Source organism: Zingiber officinale, chromosome 11B (assembly GCF_018446385.1).
Source record: "Zingiber officinale cultivar Zhangliang chromosome 11B, Zo_v1.1, whole genome shotgun sequence".
Classification (NCBI taxonomy): Eukaryota; Viridiplantae; Streptophyta; class Magnoliopsida; order Zingiberales; family Zingiberaceae; genus Zingiber; species Zingiber officinale.
Genome location: NC_056007.1, coordinates 14,186,441 through 14,212,737, shown reverse-complemented (window position 1 = coordinate 14,212,737; position 26,297 = coordinate 14,186,441).

Here is a 26,297-nt window from a genome sequence, read left to right as displayed (position 1 = left end):
CTTAGAATCTGATATGTGAAGGTGCTGCTCGAAACCCCTTTATAAAGGGTGTTCAAGGTGCCTTGAAGGCTATTCAAGGCGCCTCTATGTTGCCGAGTCACCTGCGTGGATCAAGCTTGAACTGGTCGATTTTTATCTCTTCAAGGCGCCTTATGCCTCATTCAAGGCGCCTTCTGAGGCACCTTATGACTCCTTCAAGGTGCCTCCAGAGTGCTTCGCAACCAGCTCCAGCTTTGCACCCGAGGCACCTCCAAGCCCCATGGAGGCGCCTCGGACACTGTTCATCCGAGGTTAACTTGTGCTCCTTTGGTCCTGCAACAGTGTTAGTACCAAACACATACCCTGCAAACCAAAGTTAGCACAATGCAACAGAAAATATGATAACAGAGTAATGACAGTCTCCGGACTGTCCGGGTCTGACTTCGAATTTCCGTCCGAAAACCCTAGGTCGACCCGACGCCTACTGTTCCCTCTACGGGGAACTCTTCCTCACCTACTCCACTTAGGAGATTTACCTGTTGCCAGTGCGACCAGACTTTCTGCTGGACATTCGCTTCCCGGCTGGTCCAGTCTTTCACTTGGTTCGCGACACCAGGACTTTCCACCTAGGGTTACCACCCCCTAGGACTTTTGCTTGAAGCCATCGACCTGCCAAGACTTTCCGCATAGGGTTACCACCCCCTATGACCTAGGGTTACCACCCCCTAGGGTTTTTCCCTTTGCCTAACCGCAGCTAGGACTTTCCTGAAACACTCAGTCATACACATTAGATAACAATTAAACTTAACTTTGAATCTCTTTGCCATTATCAAAACTATGGTTCGATCGTCGGATGCTTCCCGCACCAATAGACAATCCCTCAATCCGTCAGTGGATTAGTCCCCGGCAAACTCCGGCTAGCTCAACCTCCTTGTGGGTGGAGAAACCTCACCACAACTCTCATCAAGGACTCCTTAGATGCTAGGGCACAGGTAGACTACTAATAGAGATTAACCACATCTATTTTGTCAACTATAACCAAGCTCCCAAGCCTTGGTTATATAGGCCAAGGGTTGGAAACCCCCGCCTACCAGTCGACTACCAAAACATGCAGTCGACTGCCCTCTGTGGAAATTTGACCGTTACATCCCAACGGCTCGATACCAGTCGACTGCTCCACACTGACCGAACGAACAGAAGCATTCTGTTCGCTCCCAGTCGACTGCCCGGTCAACTGCACCAGTCGAAGTCGACTGCTACAGTAGCATTATAGTACTACTACAGTAACGCTACATTAACATTACAGTACTGTTACAGTAACGCTGCAGTAAAACCCTTAAACTAGGATTTTACTCCGAGTATAATCTCTCGTGCACTCGTACCCTCACCCTTATGACTCACTTGACGCTTCTTTGCAACCTTGACCTCTTGCCTTCAAGCCTACTTCCTTTGGCTCTCATCCCTCGGATGCATTCAAGCCTGTGGCTCATCCCCAATGTCATCCTTCGCGTATGCCTCGAAGTCGCTTCCCTCGACCCTTGTCCTCGCTGCCTTGTCCACGGTCCCTCGGATGCTCCATCCTTCACCGGACCTGAAGCCATCAACCTGAGTCACATGTGTATCCTGCAAACCTGCACAACTCAAATACACATATCAAATACAAGGGTGAACCTAACTTAAACCCTTTGCCCAAACACCAAAACACATGGTCCCACGGACCATTGGGATTGCTCCAACACTATCGACCATTATCTCCCATTCGTAGTTGAGAGAGTCGTCAGTGACCTTTAGTATATCCTATCTCCCATGCGCGGGTGAGAGGGTCATTAGTGACTATTAGCATATACCATGTCTGCCCACGGGACCATCCGTGGTAAAGTGTTCTCCCACAGACAGTGTCTGATTATTTACCTTGTCTGTTCACGGGGCATTCCGTGGTAGAGTGTTCTCCGGCAGACAGTGACAGGTTATTTACCCTGTCCGCTCATGGAACCATCCGTGCTAGAGCGTTCTCCCACGGACAATGACTGGTTATTTACCCTCACTGCCCACAGGACCATCCGTAGTACAGCGTTCTCCCGTAGTCAGTGTTTGTTATATACTTGCTATATGTTGGTCATATATTTTGTTCGTGCAGGTTCAGATGTACCGTATGTACTCCTGGATAGTGACTGGTTATTTACCCTGACTACCCACGGAACCATCCGTGGTAGAGTGTTCTCCCGCAGTCAGTGTTTGTTATATACTTGCCATATGTTGGTCATATGTTTTGTTCGTGCAGGTTTAGATGTACCGTATGTACTCATGGATGTTGGTTATACTTGGTTGAGCAGGTTAGTGTTATAGATTATACTTGTCTATTAGTTGATGATTATGTTGGGACACCTGCATTGGTTAGTAAGTATGTCACCCGAGACTGTATCTTTGATTTTCTGTCAGTATTCTATTCATGCTCTATATTTTTCTATCCACTGAGTATATTTTTATTATATACTCACTACCCATTGTTCTTCTTTGGTCCTCCAGGTTAGCAGATAGAGGATGTGTGTCGCTCAGAGATCCTGGCTGCTAGTCCCACTCAAGTTCGGATTTCAGAGTTTGGATTTCTATATGAGTATTACTCTACTTTCCGTTGTTTGTAGTTTGTGTTTTCTCTTTGTATCGAGTGTTTATGTCATTAGTTATGTTTTTGATTAATTTGATATGTTCACCTGTGCATGCATACATACTCGCATATGTCACTATGAGTTGTGATGTTATATTGCATCGATGCTTGTGTCAATTTTTTATTGGTTTGATATCAGTTATTTTTTATATTGTCACTAGGGGGTACCGTCCACTTTGGAGGACAAGTATACCCTCGGAGCGTGACACCAGGACTTTCACCTAGCTTCATTCACTAGGATCCAAGAGGGAAGTAGAGGAGAACACCATGATTAAGAGAAGGAAGCAAGAAAACATCAAGTAGCTTTCTTCCTCCTTCTCTTGATTAAGAAGCAAGACAAGTTGTCTTTTCCTTCCTCACTCTTTCCCATTTTCGTGAAGATCCAAGAGGGAAGGAGAGGAGAGGAAGTAAGGGGATGAATGAAGACGTTTCTTCATCATTAAGAGAATAAAAGATGAGTTAAGAAGAGGGGAAAGCAAAGTCTCTTTTTGCTTCTTACTTCCACCTAGCATAAGAGGAAAAACCAAGAAGGGATTTCATTTTTTCTTCCCTTCCCTCACCATTGCCGTGACCTAGAGCATCCCCTCTCTTCTTTCTCGAAAATCCAACTAAAGTTTTCTACCTAAGAAAACCAAACCTCAATAAGGAACCCTCAAGATCTACCTCCCACAAGCAAGAGAAGCACAAAGGAACACTAGGAGGAGAAACTCTCTTCCTTCTTTTCACAAAGGGTACCTTCTTTTAGGAAAAGACCAAGCAAGAGGATGTGAGTATCCCCTCACCTGTGGTACAAGTTGTTATATGATTTTTATTCGAGTTTAGATGAAATTACAACCTAGAGTTTCCTTTAGAAATTTTGGTCATGATACTTGTAAAGTTTATGGAAGCTTAAAATCAAAACCAATACGTTTAAGTTTTTCCTCATGACATGCTATGAATATGACCTTGATATTTCATGCTTGTACAAGGCTTGGAGTTAGGTAATACCCTACCTTAGGGTTGGGCCATGAAGAGGCTTAAAACCTAGGGAAGCTCAATTTAAAAACTAACATGCCTATGATCTCTTCTATGATGTTATATGAATATTTTCCTTGATGTTTATACTTGTATGTTGCTTGGAACTAGTAAGACCCTACCTTAAGGTTTCGGCCATGAATGGATTTAATACCTTAAGGAGGCTCAACCTCAAATCTAGCTTGCTCATGTTTTACCTTATGAAAAGATATGAGAATACCATAATGCACTTAAGATTTCATGTTGCTTAGGGTTAGGTTTCACATGATAAACTTTCGGCCAACATAAAATATAAGGCTTAGGCAAGCCTAAATTTCAACCCTAACATGTTTATGTTCCTCCCTATGATATGCTATGAAAATTTATAAGTACTCACATGCTTGTAAATTCTAGAAGAAGTATCAAGTATGAAGTTTTCCTTAAGATATTATGAATGTTCTCTTGATGTTTTATACTTTTAGGTTGCTTAGAACTAGTAGAACCCTACCTTAAGGTTTCGGCCATGAAGGGATTAAATACCTTAAGGAGGCTCAACCTCAAATCTAGCTTGTTTATGTTTTATCTTATGAAAAGATATGAAGATAACATAATGCACTTGAGATTCCATGTTGTTTAGGGTTAGGTTATCATATGATGAACTTTCGGCCAATATGCAATGTAGGGCTTAGGCAAGCCTAAATTCAACCCTAACATGTTTATGTTTTTCTCTATGATATGCTATGAAATTTATAGTGTACTCATATGCTTAGAATCTATGCTTTTGTAGCATTCGGCCAGTTACACTTGGTGAACTTAGGAAGCTTGAACTTTAACCTAATATGCTCATGTGAATGCCTATGATAAATGCATGGAAATTGATTAGGATCCACATGTTTACATGCTATTTGTAACCAAGTTTTGGACCTTGTATGTTTCGGCCAAGATGGATTTAAAACCCTAGGAAGCATAGAACCTAAATCAAATATGCTTATGATATTCCTTATGATAAATGTTATAGAAATGAATGTAGGTTCATATGCTTGTATGATTTCATGTAACCTAAATGAGCCTATGTATGTTTCGGCCACCCTTAGTGGGTTGTGGATTTAGACTAAATTATGACCCAATATGTACTTTCCTTGCCATGATATGAATTAGAAGAAGTCAACTTGTGCTCCATGCATGATTATGTTTTCTTTTTCCTTCCATGATGTATTATATTGCTAGTTTAAGTACGTTTATGAACCATGCATGAGAATGATACCTATAATGGTTATGTGCCCAAATATGATGGCTATGTGCCCAAGACAAGTATGATGGCTATGTGCCCAAGTATGCATGGCTATGTGCCCATTTATGCATACCTTATGAATGACATGAATGATATGAACATGATATGCTATGAATGACATGAACATGATATGTTATGAATGACATGTACATGATATGCTATGAATGACATGAACATGATATGCTATGAATGACATGTACATGATATGCTATGAATGACATGAACATGATATGCTATGAATGACACAAATAGGATATGCTAAGAATGACACGGATATGTTATGATATGATAAAGATATGATATGACATGTACTTTACTTTGAATGGCTTGTACCAAAAGGGTGGGCTCCTTATGCGGCCCTAGGTCGAATTACGGGCCTAGTAAAGGGTGGGCTCCTTGCGTGCTCCTAGGCCGAGCTACGGGCCTAGTTTCCTAGTAGGTTCAAGACTAGCTACCTTGGGTCTACTTAGGATGCGCGCATTATGTATGTATGTGGTACTAAGCCGGGCCCCTTTTGTAGGACCGTGATCGTTCGATAGAGGGGGGTGAATATCGATTCGAAAACTCGAGTGTAAAAGTATGCAGCGGAAAAGTAAATGAACACAATTGATTTTACTTCGTTCGGAGCCTGTGACGACTCCTACTTGAAGGCCCGTGGTCCTTGACCACTTTCGTTGGGCAATCACTAGCAATTCGAATGTGATTACAAAAAGAGTGCAAGAAATGCTAATGAAACAAAACACAAAGCTATACCGACAGAAAAGAGAGCTTAAAGAGCAAGGGCGCGTTGTCGGAGCTTTGTTAGCGTCGCTGGAGCACAGAGCAGCAAAGCAATCTGGGAATTCTGAGATATTCTGGAAGCTCCACCCCTGGGGCTTCTTTTATATGCTGCTCCGGGCGCCTGGATCCCTTCCGGGCGCCCTGGTGCGACGTGGCAAGTCCAGTCAGGATGCTCCACGTGGCGAGTCGACGCAGAGGATAAAAATTGCCTCTGGGCGCCCGGATCCCTTCCGGGAGCCCGGACCACCTTTTTCCAGAGATTCCTTCTCCTGCAAAACAAGGTTAGTCCGAGGCAAAACATATCCTGCAACACAGATTGTTAGCACAATTTATAAAGTATGAATTAACAGAAAAAGTATGACTTAGATTCCGTCTTTCCGAGACCGGAATCTAGTCACGATCTCGAATTAGATATCCGAAATGGATCTAAGCCGGATCGACGCCTAATGTTCCCTTCCTGGGAACGTGTCCTCGCAGTCACTCCCCTCCAGTAACTTACCTCACTTACCTGCCAGACGTCCGGTCAGCCCGTCGACCCGTCTGGACTTCGTGCCAGCTATCCGGTCAGCCCGTCGACCTAGCTGGGCTTCGTGCCTAAGCGTCCGGTCAGCCCGTCGACCCGCTTGGACTTCGTGCCAGCTATCCGGTCAGCCCGTTGACCTAGCTGGGCTTCGTGCCAGACATCCGGTCAGCCCGTCGACCTGTCTGGACTTATCCTGCACACTCGATCAGAGTGTTAGATCAACAATAAACCTAACTTAACCTATTTGTCATTCATCAAAACCTAGGTTAGACCGTTAGTGCTACCCGCACTAACAATCTCCCCCTTTTTGATAGAATGACAACCTGGTTAAGTTAGTGAAAAGACGCAAAAATAAATAAAACAGGTACATGGTTTTTAAAGTTAGTTTTAGTGTTTTCAATTTGGTTTAGCTAACTTAACCACCTAACCCTCCCCCTTTTGCATTCATCAAAAATAGGCAAGGGTAAACAAGCATAGTGTAGAGTTAAAATTCAAAATTCAAGGATACTAATAAAAGTATAATTTTTTAAAACCAAGTTAAAAAGATAGTCAAGTTGAATTTTAAAAAGTATAAGTTTAAAGTTAATCAAGTTTAACTTTTCAAACGTGTAAAATTTTTCAAATCAGGTTTTTCAAATTTAGATTTTAAGTAACTTTTACTTTTCAAAAGGTAAATTCTAATTTTCAAATTCCAATTTTCAAACACTAAGTTGAATCTAGTTTTTAAATTTGATTTTTCAAAACAAAGCAAAAATTTTTAATTTTTCAAAAAACAAGTAAAATTTTAGGCAAAATAAATTTGTTAAGGCTAATTTGATAAATGCTAAGTTTGGAAAGTTTAATTTTCAAGCATATGTTACAAAACTGAATAAGTTTAAATTTGTAATAATTTTCAACTTTAAAATCAAGTTTAAAAATTAGGTGGGATTTTTAAACTTCCAATTTTTCAAACACTCAGTTAAATTTAACTTTTTGAAGACTGGTGTTCAAAAATAAGTTAGTTGTAAAATAGATGTACAAAAACATACAAAATTTTTATTAATTTCTCCCCCTGAACTTGACACTTAAAATTAAACAGTTGTCTAACCAATTATGTACTAACTAACTATCAGAAGATAATAGTTTTCACTTGGTTAGTCAGATTAAGTTGATTATAAGCAGTCAGTGTTTGACTTGACTGATGAACTTAATCTGATTAATGTCTGATTTGTATTTAACGTCCAGACTTATGCTGATGCATTGAAATAAGCATCTTAAGTCCAGACAGTTGGCCTATGCATCTCACCCCTTTCTATGTTTGTCAAACACAAGCAAGGTAAACCTAAGGTGTTGGTGAGATGCTCAAAAACTAGTCCTATGGGTACATGCTTTCTAAGGATTCAAAACTAGTCTAAGGCCAAAACTGTTTTTGAAAATCTAAAAATGGAAAGTTTTGAAAACAAATAGGTTTAACTTATAATCTGAAAACAATTATTTTTGAAAATATTTTTGAACTATGAAACTCCTAGTCTATTAAGATTGAACATGATCAATTCATACCAGAAGGAACACTAGGTAGATCAATAAGTATACTACAAGTGATGTAAATGTCTGAAATGTCACAACTAGATCTACTGAGATGAGGAAGGTGGTGGTCCAGATCCCCAGGGACGGAGTAGTGTCATCAGCTCCGTGTGTCGAGTCTGTCCGTCAGCTCGTAACTCGGAGACCTCTCGCCGCATGTCACGCTGAGAGTCAGAGTTCTCCTGCTGGGACAGAGTGCGTGGTGCGTGACGTGGTGCTCGAGCTGGTGGTGGAGGTGGAACAGCCTCCTCCGGAAATAGTGCAAGCATGAACTCATCCTGCTCGGCCTCCCCCTGTGCGCTTGGGTCGTGCTGGTGCTGTGCCCCCCTCCGCCAAGACATGGTACCGTCGCCCTCATCTATGTGGATACCAGCCAGAGAAAAGTTCCTGGCTTTTATGACGTCAAACTCAGTCATATAGCGAATGTCTCCTCTAGTGACATCGATGCACAACGAGGACATATATGCCGTCAGAATGTGACAAAAAGGCATGTGGACTCGACTATTCGTCACATATCCAGCAGAGTAGATAATGGTGGAGAAGATATGTAGGTTGATGTCAATATCTAACCTATGACTCAGGGCATAGAGTAAAAATGAGTGGAATGGGCGCATCACAGCGATGCCCCGAGTAGTCAGTGGTAAGATGCAAAAGACTAAGACCCGATAAAGAGCGTAGTCCTGGACTCGTAGTTCTACAGACCTAAACTGGGTTACAGTGGGATCTCGCTCTCCCTAAAAAAAATATGAATAAATCGTATCAAGAGTGATATGTGAGTAAGGATCTCCAAATGGTAGATCCCCGGAAGGATAACACAGAAAGGAACAAGTGGATGGACGTAACCCTAAAAACTCTCGGATCGTCGTAGGTGATAGTGTGATATCAGTACCTGTTGCCCTGGTAGTATAGGTAAAGTCGTCTACTTTAACTAGGTTGTTACAAAATTCAGCACACAGACTAATGTTTACAGAACTAGTACATTCAACAAGGTTTCCTGGGTTATAGTAGTTTATAACTTCCATAACAGGAGCACAAGAAACTAAAAAGAATGATCTATCTATGCATTTAGTCCTAATGGCCATATAAATGGTTGACTCAAATCTAAGTCTAAGTTCATCTGTGGGAAACATAGGGTCAGTACTAGCATTAGAGGGCCCAGCACCAGTATTTGTTCGTTTTCTACTGTTATATCAAAGAGATATTCTAAATAAAAACATTAAAAAACATTTAAAACATTTAGACAAGGAGAAAAGATTTACCGAGGAGCCATCGTAAGATATAGAACTGATGATCTCGGTTGAGTCGCGGCAGCGTCTTCACCGCAAGAAATATTTGATTTAAAATACTCTCGCACTGAGGTTCGGAGTGAACCTTGGCAAAAGTGAAGATTTTGTGGGGCAAGGGTTGGGGGCGCCCGCTGCCCCTTATTTATAGGGAGCTCCGGGCGCCCGGAGCCCTTTCGGGCGCCCGGGGTAGATTTTGGGCGGGGCGCCTTTTGTCTAACATTTTGAAAATAATAATTTTCAAGTTTAAAATTTAGAAATTAATTTTTAAGTTTTAAAATTAAAATTTTGAAATTAATTTTAAAGTTTAAAATTAAAATTTTGAATTTAATTTTTAAGTTTAAAATTAAAATTTTGAAATTAATTTATAAGTTTGAAATTTAAAATTTTGAAATTAAATTTTTAAGTTTAAAATTAAAATTTTGAAATTAATTTTTAAGTTTAAAATTAAAATTTTGAAATTAATTTTTAAGTTTAAAATTAAAATTTTGAAATTAAATTTTTAAGTTTGAAATTAAAATTTTGAAATTAATTTTTTTAGTTTAAAATTAAAATTTTGAAATTAATTTTTAAGTTTGAAATTAAAATTTTGAAATTAATTTTTAAGTTTGAAATTAAAATTTTGAAATTAATTTTTAAGTTTGAAATTAAAATTTTGAAATTAATTTTAAGTTTAAAATTAAAATTTTGAAATTAATTTTAAATTTGAAATTAAAATTTTGAAATTAATTTTTAAGTTAAATTAAAATTTTGAAATTAATTTTAAGTTTAAAATTAAAATTTTGAAATTAATTTTAAGTTTAAAATTAAAATTTTGAAATTAATTTTAAGTTTAAAATTAAAATTAATTTTAAGTTTAAAATTAAAATTTTGAAATTAATTTTAAGTTTAAAATTAAAATTTTGAAATTAATTTTAATTTAAAATTAAAATTTTGAAATTAATTTTAAGTTTAAAATTAAAATTTTGAAATTAATTTTAAGTTTAAAATTAAAATTTTGAAATTAATTTTAAGTTTAAAATTAAAATTTTGAAATTAATTTTTAAGTTTAAAATTAAAATTTTGAAATTAATTTTTAAGTTTAAAATTAAAATTTTGAAATTAATTTTTAAGTTTAAAATTAAAATTTTGAAATTAATTTGTAAGTTTAAAATTAAAATTTTGAAATTAATTTTTAAGTTTAAAATTAAAATTTTGAAATTAATTTTTATGTTTAAAATTAAAATTTTAAAATTAATTTTTAAGTTAAAATTAAAATTTTGAAATTAAATTTTTAAGTTTAAAATTAAAATTTTGAAATTAATTTTTAAGTTTAAAATTAAAATTTTGAAATTAATTTTTAAGTTTTAAAATTAAAATTTTGAAATTAATTTTTGAGTTTAAAATTAAAATTTTGAAATTAATTTTTAAGTTTTAAAATTAAAATTTTGAAATTAATTTTTAAGTTTTAAAATTAAAATTTTGAAATTAATTTTTAAGTTTAAAATTAAAATTTTTAAATTAATTTTTAAATTTAAAATTAAAATTTTGAAATTAATTTTTAAGTTTAAAATTAAAAATTTGAAATTAATTTTTAAGTTTTAAAATTAAAATTTTGAAGTTAATTTTTAAGTTTAAAATTAAAATTTTGAAGTTAATTTTTAAGTTTAAAATTAAAATTTTGAATTTAATTTTTAAGTTTAAAATTAAAATTTTGAAATTAATTTTTAAGTTCAAAATTTTGAAATTAAATTTTTAAGTTCAAAATTAAAATTTTGAAATTAATTTTTAAGTTTGAAATTAAAATTTTGAAATTAATTTTTAAGTTTAAAATTAAAATTTTGAAATTAATTTTTAAGTTTAAAATTAAAATTTTGAAATTAATTTTTAAGTTTAAATTTAAAATTTTGAATTTAATTTTTAAATGTAAAATTAAAATTTTGAAATTAATTTTTGAGTTTGAAATTTAAAATTTTGAAATTAAATTTTTAAGTTTAAAATTAAAATTTTGAAATTAATTTTTAAGTTTTAAAATTAAAATTTTGAAATTAATTTTTAAGTTTTAAAATTAAAATTTTGAAATTAATTTTTAAGTTTTAAATTTAAAATTTTTAAATTAATTTTTAAGTTTTAAAATTAAAATTTTGAAATTAATTTTTAAGTTTAAAATTAAAATTTTGAAATTAATTTTTAAGTTTTCAAATTAAAATTTTGAAATTAATTTTTAAGTTTAAAATTAAAATTTTGAAATTAATTTTTAAGTTTAAAAGTAAAATTTTGACATTAATTTTTAAGTTTAAACAAATATAAGCCTTATTCATCTCACCCGATCTATATTATCAATCAGGGAATCCTATGATTTTGTGAGATGAAATTAGATTTTTAATTATGGAGTTTTGGTTTAACTTGTGTTATATTCAGATTTAGGTTTGGTCTCCACAAATAGGCAATCTTCGGATAAACTTCTAAGCTTGGTGAGTCACATGGACGTCATTAGTAGTAACCAACCTTTCGAGGTTTTCCGAATAGTCCTATCCACGGAGCTTAGTACTAAATCTTGGTCAAACTGGTTAGGATTCATTTAAGGGTAGCTTCGGTCAGTTCCACTTGGCCAAATGCACCAGATCGAAACCATATCTTTCTAGACATGCGATGCCCAAGTTTCCCTAACGTACTATCATCCAAAAACTTCACCAGTACCATGATTCAAGTTAAACTTGGTCTCTAATCCTAATTACCCTACCGGGTTAGTTTGTTTTAGGTTACCCTATCGGGTAAGTTAGTTTTGGAGGTGCCAGCTATTCTGGAGCCTCCCCCTGAATTATTGGCCATTAATTTAAATTTTGGTTTTAGGTTTGTGTCGATCCTTTTATAGTTATAATTAACTTGGTGATAATTTTGTTGATTTTTAAAGTGTTTAGATTTTGGATTTTGGTTTGGTTTATTCGATTTTATATAATGTATTTTTTCTTTAGGTATATAATATTGATTAAGTCCTATTTGCGTGGTTAAGCATGCTTTCGGAACCCAAGCTAGATTGGTTGATTTGTATTGTGTTATTAATGATTTGAAGGTTTTATTTGAATTCGACTTATATCCTAGTCCGATTTTATTATAGCATGCTTTTTGATTATTTAGGATTAAGTCTAGATTTTTTGATCTTGTTGTGAATTTTTCTAACATTTCTTTTAAATTGTTAATCTCACTTTTTAATGATAAATTCTCCTCCTCAAGTGTTAGATCTTGAGTTGGATTTGAATTTTTGATTTGTTCCTTGAGGTTTTGATTTTCCTCAAGAAGTGATTTGTTTTGATTTTCTATTTTAATTAATTTACTATTTAAACAGGAAATAATTCTAAAAATTTTTTTATTTAAATTAAAATATACCTCATTCGGGCCTTCGGAAACGAGTACGGACTCGTGGCTTGTTTCGGGTTCAGACCCGTCTTCATCTTCCGACTCGTCTTCTGTTTCAGCTTCGCGGGCCATCAGTGCGAGGTGGCTCTGATGTTTCTGCTCTTCTTCCTCCGATTCGTCCGAGGAGTCGTCCCACGTTGCTTTGAGGGCCTTCTTTTTGGTTGGCTTCGGTTTGTCGAACTTTAGTTTTTGGCATTCGTTCTTGTAGTGTCCCTTTTTATTGCAGCCGAAGCAAGTCAAGTTATTTTGTTTTGAGGGAGAACTGATCTTTTGAAGGTCCTTTTTGCTGAAGCTCCTTTTTCTCCTGGTGAACATTTTTCTTACCAAGTTCACCAGGTGTTCTTCGTCTTCGGAGTCTTTGTCGGAATCTTCTTCATATTCAGGCTTGCTCTTCTTTTCTTTGGAGGAACCTGCATATAAAGCTATACCTTTCTCGGCTCCAGCATTAGTTTGTTCATGTAATTCTAATTCACAGAAAAGCTCGTCTAATTTTAACTTAGAAAGATTTTTAGAAATTTTGTAGTCATCTACGATTGATGCCCACAAACTATTACGTGGAAAAGCATTTAATGCGTACCTTATTAAGTCTCTATTTTCCATCTGGTGGCCTATCGCATGAAGCCCGTTGAGGATGTCCTTGATCCTCGCGTGGAGCTGATTCGCCGTTTCACCTTCCTGCATTTTTATATTTAGAATTTTATTTAAAAGCAGGTCTCGTTTTGTTACCTTGGCGTCGCTCGTTCCCTCGTGCAGCTCGATCAATTTGTCCCACAGCTCTTTAGCATTTTTGTGTGGACCGACTCTGTTCAGTTCTTCTCTTGTTAGTCCGCACTGTAGAGTGTTGATCGCTTTATTTTTTGTTGACGCCTTTTTCTTCAAATCTGCTGTCCAGTCTTCAGGATCCAGTATATTCCCGGAGTTGTCCGCTGGAATTTTATAGGGTCTCGTAACGCTCATCCACTGGTCGAAGTCTGTTTTGAGGTAAACCTCCATGCGCTTCTTCCAGTACGAAAAATCATCCCCGTTGAAGAGTGGAGGTCGTACTGTGCTGAATCCTTCTGTCTGAGACATTTTAGTCCTGCGCACAGAAGAAAGAAAAGAAAAACAAAAATCCCAAGACTTGGTCTTGGATTTGTAGTGCGGAAGAAAAACTAATAGAAGTATCTAAATTGGTGTTGCACCAATTTAGATTTAATTGCAACGAGAAAAAAAAATTCAAAGCAGGTAATAATACCAGTTTGAAATTAGACGTAAAACTGAAAACAGAAAAAAAAATTAATTTTTCACCCCCTGTCTGATTGGTGGTTGCACCAAATCAGAGCGGTACCTGCTTTGATACCACTTGTAGGACCGTGATCGTTCGATAGAGGGGGGTGAATATCGATTCGAAAACTCGAGTGTAAAAGTACGCAGCGGAAAAGTAAATGAACACAATTGATTTTACTTCGTTCGGAGCCTGTGACGACTCCTACTCGAAGGTCCGTGGTCCTTGACCACTTTCGTTGGGCAATCACTAGCAATTCGAATGTGATTACAAAAAGAGTGCAAGAAATGCTAATAAAACAAAACACAAAGCTATATCGACAGAAAAGAGAGCTTAAAGAGCAAGGGCGCGTTGTCGGAGCTTTGTTAGCGTCGCTAGAGCACAGAGCAGCAAAGCAATCTGGGAATTTTGAGATATTCTGGAAGCTCCACCCCTGGGGCTTCTTTTATATGCTGCTCCGAGCGCCTGGATCCCTTCCGGGCGCCCTGGTGCGACGTGGCAAGTCCAGTCAGGATGCTCCACGTGGCGAGTCGACGCAGAGGATAAAAATTGCCTCCGGGCACCCGGATCCCTTCCGGGTGTCCGGACCTCCGGGCGCCCGGACCACCTTTTTCCAGAGATTCCTTCTCCTGTAAAACAAGGTTAGTCCGAGGCAAAACATATCCTGCAACACAGATTGTTAGCACAATTTATAAAGTATGAATTAACAGAAAAAGTATGACTTAGATTCCGTCTTTCCGAGACCGGAATCTAGTCACGATCTTGACTTAGATATCCGAAATGGATCTAAGCCGGATCGACGCCTAATGTTCCCTTCCTGGGAATGCGTCCTCGCAGTCACTCCCCTCCAGTGACTTACCTCACTTACACTAAAAAAAAAACCGGGCTTACCGACGGAATTTTCCGTCGGTATAGTTGCTTAGTGACGGAATTACGACGGAAAATTAGTTGTCGGAAGATAATTTGTCGGAAACAGATATACAGACAGAATTTAAATTCCGTTGGTAATTACCGACGGAATTAGGATTTCCGTAGTAAAATTTACCGATGGAATTTATATTTTCGTCGGTAAATCATGCCAGAAACAGTGCTTCCGGTAGTTGTGGTTACCGACGGAAATAATGTTTCCGTCGGTGTTTACCGACGGAATTTATATTTCCGTCGGTAAATAATTTTGTAAATACCGACGGAAACGCTATTTCCGTCGGTAAACCATTACGATAATTGCCAACGGAATACTTATTCCGTCGGTAAAATAAAAAAAAATTACAAGAAAAAATTTATATTTCTTTTTGTACCTTATTTACAATCCATATATATACTAAATCATCACAGACGATGACATTTCATATATACAAACACATACAAACAATCACATCCATACAAACACATACAAACAATTACTTTCACACCTACAAACACATTTCATATATCCTAATAATTCATACAATTCATACAAACATAAATAAACTATAACATCCATACAACACAAAGTAATACAAATAAAAACAATCACAATCATCTAAAACAAATAAAATCTAAACAAATCACAATAATAGAAACAAACTAAACTATCCAAATTTCCATATAAAAATCCAAATTTACAGAATCAGATATTTAAATACATATCATGATAGAAAATACTCCAAATTATACATCTGCATACAATAGAAAATCCTGCAGAAAGTAAAATGCAATAGAATATGATTATTTATGAATAAGATAAAATTTTTGTAGTGATTTATATATAGCTAATTTTGATACCTGGATATAAATGAGCATATGATGGTGACGATGACGATGACCACGACGATGATGATCAATATGTCAATAGGAACTCCTGAAACATATAATAATATAATATTTAGAAATGTGCAGATTAAAATATCAAAACATAATAAATATAATTTTGTAATACTATAATGAAATGTTGAAACCTAAAAAAGAATGATGCATGCCTCAACTATTCATGATTAGATCTTTCAAAAATACACAAACAAACAAAAGGTTAATAATTAAAACTAAGTAGGAAAAACTACTTACAAAAGGATGATCCCTCCAAAACTCTGTAAAGACTTCCTCTAGAAATCATTACAATGGCACTCGTTAAATATGCAAGAAAAGAAATGAGAGTAATGCACTAAAAAAGTATAATGTTTAACTAATTTTACATGTCAACGAAAAAAGATACCTAGATCATATTTTGGATATCTACTGATGCTGATGAATTATTCCTGAGAAAATGTAATACAATTAATATCATATTTTTGAGGTGAGCAGATTATAATTAATATCAAAATAGAATAAATATATTTTGCATGTTTTATAAGTGATAAATAAAAAAAGGTAAGTTATAGTTATACAAACCTAATTAGAGTCCTGTGGGTTTTGAGTCTCTTGTAGAAGAAGAACTAGGACGAGCCCTGGCTCTTGGATCTTCATATGATTTAGAAGTCTTGGAAATTGATGAACCTATTTAGTTAGTTATAAACTGACACTATCCTCTGGAACAATTTTAGATTCAAAAGCTACTAGATTGTTCCGTTATAGCTGATTGATACTTAGTTCATGTGTCAATACAACATCATATTAATTGAACAAAGTGTAATAAAAATTAGAATTCACAATCAACTGCATAGCCTCATCTAACTACCATGTAAGTCCCCGTATAGGGGAAGATGTGTTGGTTCACACATCTTAATTAATGAAGTGTGAAGTGCAAATTTTGTGGATCATGCTGCACCAAAAGCATTTGAGTGAACTATGTCATTCACAAGTAAAAAAACACAAAAACAAACTATTAGTACTAATAATTTATGTGGTCAATCATCTCTTCGATCGCATATATATATATAATGTTTGCACAAATTAACCCAACTTAATTTGAACCACAATTTTCATTTTCTATAAGGAAATTAAACTGATTAATTAATTAATTAATAATTTTTGGGTTAAAGAGGCGACACTAAGAAATTAAAAACCACCCATGAATACCTAATACATACTATATTTTCCAAAAGTACATGAGTTGGATTAAATCTTATCAGAATTTGGTTTAACACTGACAAGATTATCATTTTATATCAATCATGTAGATGGTACATTCTTAGCCAATGTGTTGAAGACATCTACAAACAATTTTCATATATATGAAGACCCTGCCCATCCTAGCTACAATCTCTAGTCATGAGGGACAACCTTATAATCATTATTAACAAAGGTACACAAACTAAAATTTTGAATTTTTTGAACCCCCATTTAATTAGTTTAAAAGATAGGATCAATACTAACAATTGGATCAATTTAACTAGCTAACTTGAGTCATTCTGTATTGGTTGGCTAGCTAGCAAGTTATATAAAATACCAAGTCATCTGTTGTCTCCTCCATCAATTACTCCATATATTCATATAATATTCCCCATTTATTTTGTGTCCCTACACAATAGAGGAAAAAATTGTAGTAGAAACCACTTGCTGGCAGCCAACACAGCCATCGGCCTGCACAGCCGTCGGCCGCTTGCAAGCGCTCGACACAGCTGCCGTTCACATGCAAGCACTCCGCACAGTCGCCGACCACTTGCTAGCAGCTGGACGATCGCTTGCTAGCAGCTGACCGTCACAGTTGTCGGTTGTTTGCGGCCGGCACAACCATCAGCGACCGGCACAACCATCAGCGTGCGGCTTGCGCCCGGCAAAGCCGCCAGCCGTGTGGTAGCGACTGGCGGAGAGGAGAAAAATGGAGAGGAGAGGAGAGAACTTACCTGAAGATCATCAGAGAGGAGAGATCACGCCGGAATTGTCGAAAAGGAGAGATCGCGCCGGAATCGCCGAAGAGGAGAGGTTGCTCCGGAATCGCAGGAGAGGAGGAAATCGAGCGCACGAGAGGAGAAGGGCCGGTGCCCTAATTTTATTTTCGGGATTACCGACGGAATTTAAAATTCCGTCGGTAATCCTTATATTTTTGTTTTTATTTCAGGATTACCGACGAAAATTATATTCCGTCGGTAATCCTGATTTTCCCCATTAATAAATAGTTCCCATCATTGTATCGACGGAAATTTAATTCCGTCGAAAAATATTACCGACGGAATTTTAATTCCGTCATTAATATTATAATTTTATCGACGGAATATTAATTCCATCGGTAATATTTGAGATTACCGACGGAAATTATATTCCGTCGGAGATTACCGATGGAAATTAGCTTCCGTCGGAGATTACCGACGTAATATTATTCTGTCGGTATATTCCGTCGGTAAACCTGATTATTTTTGTAGTGTTACCTGCCAGACATCCGTTCAGCCCGTCGACCCGTCTTGACTTCGTGCCAGCTATCCGGTCAGCCCGTCGACCTAGCTGGGCTTCGTGCCTAAGCGTCCGGTCAGCCCGTCGACCGGCTTGGACTTCGTGCCAGCTATCCAGTCAGCCCGTTGACCTAGCTGGGCTTCGTGCCAGACATCCGGTCAGCCCGTCGACCTGTCTGGACTTATCCTGCACACTCGATCAGAGTGTTAGATCAACAATAAACCTAACTTAACCTATTTGTCATTCATCAAAACCTAGGTTAGACCGTTAGTGCTACCCGCACCAACACCTTTCATGTTGAGATTATTTTCAAGTACTATATGATATTGTTTAAGACATCTCACCCATGACATAAATCATGTTTTGAAAGACATATTGCACATGACATTACCCATGTTTTAAAGGTCATCTTGCATTCATGCTTACGAAATGATGTGAAATGATGCTTACAGTTATGCTATGATATGATGCCTTGATGTTATGAAAAGAAATGTCATGATGTTTTCACTTATGCTATGATGAACACTTATGTTATAATATGATCTATACCATGATGTGATGATTTCCTATGCTATGATATGACCTATGCCATGATATGATGATTACTTATGTTATGATATGATTTATGCTATGATATGATGATTTCTTATGTTATGATATGATTTATGCTATGATATGATGATTACTTATGTTATGATATGATTTATGCTATGATATGATGTTGCTTATACCATGATAAGATTTATGCCATGATATGTTGTTCACTTTATGTTACGATATTATTGGAATTCATGCCATGATATGATATGTTTTAATTATATGATATGAGTGTCATCTATTCCATGATGTATGATAAGATGGTTTTAAATGATATATTGGTTTTTGTGAGTAGGAAAGGATCTCACTAAGCCTTGAGTGCTTACAGATACTTTTCCTTATACCACAGATAAAGGTAAAGGATGGATAAACTAGGGGAGCAGGAGGAAGGGGCAAGAGATGTGTGATGGTGACTTGGCTAAAGAAATAAAAGGACCTGCTGAAATGAATTTAGAATAATATGTTATGTTATGTGATGTCTTTTATGATTCCCTATGCATGTGTTAGAAATGAACACTATGACTATTGAAGTTGAACCATGTTATTTCATGCTTCTATGCTTAGTATGATTCTAGGCAAACATAGATATGCTTCCGCTGTATGTAAGTATGAATGTTTAAGTTTACTAAGTCTAAGGGTAAGAAAGCAACCCCGCCCTCACTAGGCAGGAGTGTAGTAAAAGGGGCGGGCATTACAATTAAAATAATGCATGATGAGTTATGGCATACATCAAAAAGAAATATTTTTCAAATGAAAATATACTATTGCTACATGATGTATGTATAACATGCCATGATTTTTTTTTTTTGTCTTTTTCATAATAAAAATGAATGCACACATGATGTCATGGCATATAATGGGAAAACAAAGCATGACAATTTAGCTTAAATAAAATACCTAGATTATCTATCTAAGTATCCTTAAACCTTAGCTAACTTAAAATTAAATCCTAGATTGCCCACTTTTTCCCAAGAAAATGTCAAAACTCAACTTGGCATTTCTTTATCTCTTGATTAATTTGTGCCAATTAAAATTAAGCATATTCCTCAAATTTTGGCACATTTTACTCTTTTAAAGAGTAATCATTTTAAATTAAGGCTAGATTTGCCTTTAATTCCCTAAGAAAATACCAAAATCTTAACTTGGTATTTCTTATGTTTTTTCCAATTGTGCCAATATAAATTAAATTCAATTTTCTCAAGTTTTACGACATTTTACTCTTTCAAAGAGTAACCAATAAGTCCTTTTCATTTTCAAAGGTTATCAATAACCTTGAAAATGTTCTCCAAGTATCAACATTATTAAGATTGGGTTAACTACCCTTCCAATTAGAGTTGACACTCTCTAACCCATCTAAGAGGTAGAGAAAATACTCTTAGGAACCCAAAACCTATTGGTGCTCCTTGGATGCCGTAGGTACTCACTAGGGATAACTTCCCTAGATACCTTCCTAATGACCTTGTTAGGCTTCTTAGAAGCCTTGGTCGTCTTCTCTAAGTCAACTCTAGGGATAGCTTCCCTTGTGACCTTTTTAGTGACTTTGTTATACTTTTTAGAAGTCTTAGTTATCTTTGTCTTTGTAAAAACACTTCTAGGGATAGCTTCCCTAGTGTTTTTGATTTGACCACTAGACCTAGGTTCGGCTCCATAGCTATATGGAACCCTATGATAAGAAGGAACATCCTTCTTGTCTTGAGGTTTGTATCCCAAACCCCTCCTACCATTGGATGACCTTTGTGCTCCTAATCCTAGGTTGTAATCATTTTGACCCTTAAGCATGCATATTTTCCATTCTCTTTAGGGTCTTCTCCATGTTATCAAGCTTTGACTTCAAGACTTGATTTTCCATCACTAAATCCATAGTTTTGGATTTTCTTTAAATCCTTGGGCATTTCTATTTTTGGGCTTGTATCTATTATCCTTAGTGTTCTTTCCCAAGTGGTTATTTACCTTCCTAACCTTAGGTGTGGTAGTCTTAGCATGAAAAGCCACATGATTTTCATTAATTCTATTATACCTCCTATTTTTATGGTAAATAGTATAAAATAATATAAGTTAGAACTAGCATGCTTTTTACCATGAGTCAAAGGGATAGGTTCAATAAATGATACCTTGGATTTTATCTTGTAAGCTTCCCCTTGACTTGTGCTTCCTCCTTTGACTTTGATTGCTTTCTTCCCCTTTGAACATTGGCTTCAATAATGTCCTTTTTAGTTGCACAAGAAACACACAATGCGCTCCTTGCTCTTCTTTATTGTGGGGGCAGTCTCCTTTGGCTTCTTCTTGCTCTTTGGTGCCACTTGGCCCTTCTTCTTTGTAACACCCCACCCTCCTCACTACTGGACTGTGAGGGCGGAGCGCTACTGGACTACTAACTTTACTTAACTATCCTTGTTCACATGTTGATAGTAAGTCCTAAAACCCTCGGAGAACTCAAAACTTACAATTAACTAGCAGCGGAAGACTAAATGACTCATCTAATACATTCTACTCAACTCTTTGTTAATAAATTCTTATGCTAAATCCCAAGGCTTCTATAGTCCAGGCATCACACATCCATCCGCACCTCCTTGTCGCCTTCCTTTGCTATAACTTCTCCTTTCCTTTATCTGCAGTAAGAGGAAATGCAACTATAAGCAAAATTGCTTAGTAAGCGCTATCCAACTCACAAAACTCGAATATGCATGTGAATAAAATAAATCTAAAACTGATTTGTGAAATTTTGAAACCTATTTTCATAATAGATAAAAATAATAATCAAACTGTTGATGGGCCCGACAACTGTACTTGCTATGCACGCATCCCTAACTAGACCCGAGATAGCTGGTCCCGAATATAGTAGGGTTTACTAGGTTATCTAAACCTAGGGACGACTATGGGAGCCCAACCCAAGGACAACTGAGAGTCCAGCACAGTGCCACTGATAAAAGTAAAATACTTGTTATCTTTTAATACTTCTAATATATAATTCCTCGACATTTTAACAAGCACCTTGTGTGCCAAAATCCCTAAAGTCTTGACTTTGGGATCTACTTAAGGCCTTGGCCTTTTTCTTTCTTTTCTTTATCTTTCTTATACTTGTTAATACTTCTAAAAAAATGCTTCTTTAAAAAGAAACTGAAATGTTTAAGCAAATTCTAACTTTGAAATGCTTAAACAAAAATCTGCATACTATGCTAATCAAAATTTTGCATACTATACTACACTATTTCTGCATAATATGCAAACATAAATTCTGCACTATAATACTTAACCAAACTGCACTATAATATTTTTCTTTAAAAACTGCATTATAAGTTCCACCAAAAATCTGCACTACAAGTTCCACCAAAAATCTGCACTATAAATTCCACCAAAAATCTGCACTACAAGTTCCACCAAAAATCTGCACTATAAACTTTAAAGAAATCTGCACCATAAGCTCTTTAAGAAATCTGCACTACAAGCTCTAAAAAAATCTGCTCTAAAGAAATCTGCATTTTAAGCTCTAAAAAATCTGCACTACAAGCTTAATTAAAATCTGCACTATAAGCTTACATAAAAATCTGCACTATATGTTTAATTAAAATCTGCACTATAAGCTTAAATAAAAATCTGCACTATAAGCTTAATTAAAATATGCACTATATGCTTAATTAAAATCTACACTATAAGCTTAAATAAAAATCTGCACTATAAGCTTAATTAAAATATGCACTATAGGCTTAATTAAAATCGGTACTATAAGCTTATTTAAAATCTGCACTATAAGCTTAAGTAAAAATCTGCACCTATAAACTTAATTAAAATCTGCACTATTGGCTTAATTAAAATCTGCACCTATAAGCTTAATTAAAATCTGCACTATAGGCTTAATTAAAAATCTGCACTATATGTAAGATACCGTAAAAGTAAATAATAAATATTATTGGACGAAAAATCTTATTGGATTTTTCAGGAATTTTTAGAAATTTTTCGGAGCTCGTACGGAGGGTTTGAGGGGATCGAACAGCGGACACGGCTAAAGCCTGTTTGGAATGCCCAATTAAAGTGGGATTTGATTGAGGAATTAACTTAGGTTTTAATTACCTAAACCTAAGTTTATAATCCCTAATTTCCGACTCATCCTCCTCAACCCCGAGCCTTTCCCCTCTTCTCCCTCACGCACTGCCCTCTCCGGCGATTTCTTCCCAGCGACGCCGAGCACGCCACCGCCCGCCGGTGTAACCTCGGCCGAGCCTCCCTCTCCCTCTTCCCCTCGAGGAGTGGAATCTTTCCCCTATCTCACGATTGATCCACCGTCGGCCTTCGAATCTGAGCGGAGCAGCGGCGATTTCGTCAAGGAAGTTCCTCATTTCTTCCTCTCCACCCGATCTCGGTTCTTTGTCTTCGTCGGCATGGATCTGTCGCCGATCCTCCTCTTGATTTCCTCCGCCCAAGCCCTAGCTGCCTCCTCACCACCGAATCTTGGATCAAGGATATCCATTTGCCTATCCTGAGTTAACACAGGGTTCCTCTATATGGCCGGTGTCACCCTACCTTCTGCCTTTGCTCATGAGCACAGCAACAGCCTTCATCGGAGAGAAGTTTATGGAATTGGATTGATTCTTGAAGGTAATTGGTTATCCCTAACATTAATTTGGGCATTTGATCGTGATGCAGTGTTGATTTAGGGTTGTTGTTCAGTAGGCAGTGGCTTCGCTTGGTTCCAGCCTCCACATTTCGATTGTTTGTAGCCATGGCCATCGGATCGTTTTGCTCTGGATTTCAGTGGCTACAACTGAAGGTTGGTGAACCCTGTGATGGTGAGGGCAGCTGGACAAAACAAAGCTTTGTGCCCTGGTGTGGAGGTAACAAACAGTAATCGTTTTTCCATTGTTGTATTAGTATTTGATTAAGGGAAGTTGTTGCAGAATTCAGATTGAGGTAAGGGGCTGTTAAGGTGAGTTTTGTATTGTGGATTATGGCTTCAGCAATCCTTTGCTGTATAATGGATTTTCTAGATTGATTCTTGGAGAGATAAATGTGTGTATGTGCTCTTGTAGTTTCCGGATAGGGGATCATAAGTGCTGTGAGTTGCTGAATTTGCTGTCAAAATCTCACGGTAAGTGTTTTCTAGAGAGGTACACCTGTTATCCTCATTTGTATGGGCTAAATTAGGTTTCTAATGGGTTGTGGGGCTTTATTCTGCTTAGATTTATGAGTGGTGTGATGTAGATTGGATGAATTATTGTGGTTGAGTTAATTGAGGTGGATGAACTGTGTAGGATTGATTCTTGATGTTAGTAGATGATCCGGATATTAAATGATGGTGTTAATTGGATTAAATGATTAGAATTTGGAATTTGGTTGGGATATGTTGATTTGGAGGAGTTTTGGAGATGTATCATGTATAACCTAATCTAATTAGGTTGTATTATGGTTAAGGTTAGTTGGGAGACTAATCCATAATCATGTTGATTAGGGTTATTCTAATTAGGTGGGGGAAAGTTGTTTAGTTAATTGCTTCGTATGTAATTAGCTAAGTATATTATTGATCACAGGACTTGGATGCGGGACGAGCGTCTCGACACGGGATTACTTGGCACGATCTACACTGTAAGGCGGGTATTTCTTCCTTGGCTCTATGTAGATTTTCTTGTACTTAGTGCATGGTTATTATTGGATGAATTAGGCTGCTTTATCTTATATCATGATCGGTTGCTATTTTTTTTTCCTGCATGATACTTATGCTTGACCCTTATGATGATCTATTTAATTCTGATACAGTCTCTACTCTTGATATCTACTCTGTTGTGATTACACGTGTAGAGTATGTCTTGTAGGGATTGTCGGGTTGTTGGTATTACCATGCTGATTGGGTATATGAGGTTGACTGTACATAGGTGGAGATGTGTTATAGGAGTCATCTTGTTGACCGTGCATTTACATGGGGTGTGTACATACGTATTTGTCATGTACTTTTGGAGGAGTTGTGTTGATTGTATGTTTGGGGTATATACACATGTCTGTTGTGTTTTTATTGGAGGATACATGTTGATTGTACTTATACTTTTGTGTACATGTGTCTGGTGGGATTATTGGAGATTTTTGGTTGATTATACATGTGTAGTGTGTACATATGTTTGGTGGGATACGTGGAGGTATCATGACGATTATACTCTTGTCGGAGGTATTTATGAGGTTTGGGGTTGTTGCATGGATGATGATTATATATATATATATATCATGTTCATCATTCATTGCATCTGATGACCGTTGTCTCCCTTGTGGTGAGAGAGTCATCGGTTTGGTTTAGCACCGCACCCTCGGCCACTCATGGGTAGTGGTAGTTGGAGCGCCGCTAGTCCTGTCGTGCCACCCGATAACGAGCTTCAGTGAGATCCGGCGTTGTGCGCAGTCAGGGACACCGATGCTCTGTAGTTAGATAGATACTAGCCGACCGATCGCCTCCACCACTATATAGTGGGCTGGAGGGTAGTACCCTCGTCACAGACCCAAGCCTCTCGGCCTGGAGAGGTGGCGGGGGTGACCATGGAGCATGCATACGCAGTTATTATTCTTGCATTTGATGCGCGGTGCATCTGCATTTGCATACATGCCTAGTAGTTACTAGTTGCATGTGATTGTCGTTGTTGCATTTGTTTGCGATATGATTATTGCATTTGGTTGCCATGCTGCATACATGTCATTTATTTTACATGTATATGCAGTCGTACTTATATTGCACAGGTGTCACGGGTATATCTGTTGCAGATCCAGTGAGTTTACTGATCATTGTACCATGTGTCGATTCCAGATTGGGTATGTATCTGTCATTATGTTAGTTGTGGTTTGTACAGTTTATGTCAGGTATGTTTAGATGCATTGATTATGATAGTATGATCATGTTCTTATTCCCTACTGAGACTATATATTTGTGATCTCCATGTTTTATTTGTAGACCGTGCACTGTCTTTTCTATTACCCGCTGAGTTACCTATACTCACCACCGCATGTATACATTTATGTTTTCAGGTAGCCTGTAGATGGTTGGTGTCGCTAGGAGTATCCTGTCTGCCGGGTCCTACGTCACATCCGAAGGTCGTTTTTAGTTTTGTATATGTTTTATTTGTATTTGTTGTATTTGGTGGGTTGTTGTATTTGTTGTTGTGGTTGTTGTATAAAGCCTAGCCGGCTAGCAGTGTGTTGATTGTGTTGTATTGGGTTTTCCGTTTTCGTTTTTCCGCTGTGTTGGTTTTTAGTACAGCCATGTGGGCTGTTTTATATATAACTGCGTGGTTGTGATTGTTTCATTCCAGCCGTGTGGGCTGTTATTATAACTGCGTGGTTGTGTATATAAATATTCCAGCCGCATGTGGCTGATGTATATTTTGTTTGTAGTGATGCTTCATATTGTCACCCGTACAGGGGAGATGCTGCCGGATTTTTGTCTAGCAGAGACTCCTTTGGGGGCGTGACACTATAAGCGCTTCTCATGCTTTGAATTCAAGAAGAACAAAGGTCCGAAACTACTCCTACTACAGGTGAGAAGCACTTACTTTGCTTCTTGGACTCACAACCGAACAAAAAGGGCTTCTAGGACCTTAGCCGTCCGCCGCAGATGATGCCCTAACTCCCTTTCGTTTTCTGCCCGAGCTCCGCCATCGTACGCAGAAGAGAAGGAGAGAATGGTTTAA